The sequence below is a fragment of the Solanum pennellii genome, chromosome 1 (genome assembly GCF_001406875.1).
Source record: "Solanum pennellii chromosome 1, SPENNV200".
NCBI lineage: Eukaryota > Viridiplantae > Streptophyta > Magnoliopsida > Solanales > Solanaceae > Solanum > Solanum pennellii.
Genome location: NC_028637.1, coordinates 8322631 through 8326195, shown reverse-complemented (window position 1 = coordinate 8326195; position 3565 = coordinate 8322631). Strand labels below are relative to the sequence as shown.

General features: G+C 32.5%; 1 long non-coding RNA gene across 1 annotated transcript; it reads right to left on the bottom strand.

Moving 5' to 3' along the window:
• Positions 1–1914: 1914 nt before the first annotated feature.
• On the bottom strand, positions 1915–2449 carry LOC107031758. Its single transcript, XR_001458277.2, has 2 exons — positions 2359–2449; positions 1915–2209 (listed from the first exon to the last, which is right to left on the bottom strand). It is a non-coding gene; the product is annotated as an uncharacterized LOC107031758 (long non-coding RNA).
• Positions 2450–3565: the final 1116 nt, after the last annotated feature.

The following is a 3565-nucleotide window of genomic DNA, read 5'->3' as shown; positions in this document are numbered from 1 at the left end:
AAAACGTGTTTTTACCTGAAATAAATCTCTAAAAACAAAATAGGAAATTAATTGGTGAAAATACTAGTTTTCCCTTCCTTAAATTCGGAATTGGCTTTCCTTACTTAAACAACCCAACTTCCGATAGGCATATCTTCCTCTTATGATATCGGAAATGCACAAACTCGAAAGATTTGGAAATATCTCTCCAAAGTCTTTCCAACCATATCAAGAACTATTCTAACTCATCTTGAACTAGAAGTTATGGTCGTGTGAAAATGACCAAAAGTCACTTTCTTAACTTAGTCAATTTTCCAATTTTTTCCCTTTCTTTCCAAAAATGAATATTTTTTGTTTCTTAGCTTTTTCCTAACTATTTCAAATTTTGATATGTTACACACATTTTCCGGCTTTGTTGATAGGTACGTTAAAGCTATTATTTCTGTTCTAGCATGATCGTAAAGATCTAAGCTTTTTATAGTAGTTCTATTGACATTATTTTACTTGTAGCCTTGTCCTACTTTGTTGGCTACCTCCAAATGATATAACGTCTACCTGTGACACTCAACTCTATTATTTGTGGACTAGAAAAACTTGTTATGATAAAAAGTTTTATCAATTATGATTACTTGTTATTTTCTTGATATTTTGTCGTCTAACTTCTAGAAGCTTGTTTTGGCCTCAACAAACACATACACTAGCATACATATTCATTGTTATATTAAGCATGCCCTTTTAGATCTATGGGTCGACCGACCCCAAACAATTACACGAGTATAGAGAAGATATACTTGTGCATTCCACTAGGCCTTAACAAGATAGGTGAGAAATCACTCAAGGTAGGGTAGACCGTGCCTATGATCATGGTAGACCAAGTTGACGAGCAGAGTAGACCGTTTCTATAGGTTAGGTAGGTTGTACCTACGGGGTAGCACATGTGTATTGTACTAAAGAGTCTCAGATTTGCATTCACAACAACATAAATAACTTTTAGAGACAATAAATAGACACATTAATATAAAGTGCGCTAAAGTCTTTACCGGCATTAGTTAAGTGTTATTAGATCCAATGTAGCTAAATCCTTTAGGGACACATACAAAGAGTGCTAATTTCCACTAACAATACATATTTAGCAGTACTTTCTAATTAATTGCCGTTAAGGTTAATTTTTATATTAAGATTGATTCATGGAAAATGTACATTCATATGGTTTAGAAAAGATTGTCATTGGGATCCAGGTTAGGGGGCTAATATGGGTATTAAGCGATTATTACTCTCGTTAGGACCTAAAGGGATTGTGTGTTTTTTGTACCTACCAGGCCTATGAGGGCCATGTTAGGTAATTGCTTTTCATGTGCTTATAATTTATTGTTATAGGGAGATTACATATTTTACTTGTATTACATCCCTTCCCTTTTGTTCAATACTTTTACTTTAGTGTAAACTTCCAACATATCTTACATGTACATTGTTTTGTACTGACACCCCTTGCCGGGGGCAATGCGTGTCGAGTAGCACAACCGATCATCAAGCTTAATGGTTGGCCATGTTCTTTTTTGTTAAATTTGATAAAAATAATTTTTTTTTCAAAATAAAAATATATATTTCAAAATTAAAGTTGTGGTTGGGAATGAATACAAATTGTAGTTGTTTTAAAGTTTTGGGGACCAATTTTGGGGGAAAATTAGTGAAAACAAGTTTTTGTTGTTCTTAAAATTCTTGAATTCAACTTAAAGTTGCATTTCAAAGGTTTGTTGCAAAATGTACAAATTGGAGTTCAACTCTAAAAAAAAAGAGAACTCTTTTTAGAGAAATGATACTAAAAAGAAATAAAAAATGAGATTATTTATCAAAATAAAGGTATATGACATAAAGAAGGAAACAATAAGCTCTAGGAATTGGTTAATGCCTTGTTGCAAGTTATATTGAAAAAGATTGGAAGGAAACAATAAGCTTTCTTATTTGGGTAATGTCATGTTGAAAGTTACATTGAAAGAGAAATTAAATTCCAAATATATTCTTCCTTTCTATTTCATGCTATGAATTTTAATTCTTCAATTTATGTTTTCACTAGTTTTTGTAATTCGACCTATGGGAGGACGATGCCCACATTCACACCATTCACCATCACAAAAATAGGGAGGTATATCGCCACAAAGACGTTTACAGTCTTCGTCTGTCTTGCAACAACACCTGGGTATGTCTTTTGCTTCAACCTTTGGCGAGACACCTATAAAATTAATCATTAGAATCTATAATTAATAGGAAAACACATTTCATATTTCAGCACAAGAAGCTTTTCAAAATTAACTTAGAAAATATTAGAGAGAAGTGTATGATACACCATTACTAATAGATCAAATCAAGTAAAAGACTTACATATCGCTATCATCGTAAGCATGAGGAAAAAAACACACACTTTGAAAGACATATCTTAATTTTTTTTGTATGCTCAGTAAGTCACTTGATGATGATGTTTTGTTTTCTTTGTGTCCTATTTATAGTATATTTAGTTGACTATTTAATAAATATATATAGTTTTTGAATCTTGTAATATAACTATGTTGTTTTTATCTGTTCGGGGGGACCCTTGGCCACATTCATAAAGGCCTAATTTGTATGGTTTACGATTGTTGTGGCCTTGACACAATTATGAGGGTGTAGCTCATTTTACCTTCTCATTCGTATTATCTCCTTGTCGTGATCTGATAAGACGCTAACCCGCATTGATCACCTTTGGACATTGTGATCATGAAATTTAACCACCACGGTTGCGAGGAAAATTTTATTGGTGGGCCACGATCCTGACCCTTTACCTAAAGATTACAATGAATTAATCCGTCTCATTTCTTAAAATAAGACCATATGCGATTTGTTCTTATTCTCAAGATTGTTTTCGGTAATATCTCCATCAATTGAGATCTATTTTGGGTGATTAAAACTCGTGGACGTAAAAAAACACCGTGGCTATGTGGTTTGGTTTTTGGAGATGTAAGGGTGTTATGACCCTCTCAATTATCTCTTTTAGAAGGCCTTTTTGTTTGTCATTTAGAACTTTTTCATATTGACCCCAAGCCTTTTACAACTTATTGGATCTGATAATTTTGTCACCTTGTCGTTCGTGTAGTTTTAATGAATTTTTAGTATTTTAGAGCGTTTAAACCTTAAACATTTCATTTCAATTAATATTGTAGGAAGAAAATCTTGGACTTTTCTTACTTAAACAACCCAACTTCAGATAGGCATATCATCCTCATACGATATCGAAAATGCGCAAACTCGATAGAATTAGAAAGATCTATGTCATGACTTTCCAACCATATCAAGAACGAGCCCTAAATCATCAAAAGCTAGAAGTTATGGTCGTTTGAAAATGACCAAAACTCACTTTCTTAACTTCGTTAATTTTTTTCCAGATTTTAGGCTTTTGGAGGAAAAAAAATAGTGAAAACAACTTTTTGATGTTCTTGAAATTCTTGAACTCAACTTAAAGTATTTCCAATTTTTTGTGGCAAAATGTATTTTTCGGAGTTCAACTCAAAAAAAAGTGAACTTTTTATAGAGAAATGCTACTAAAAAGAAATAA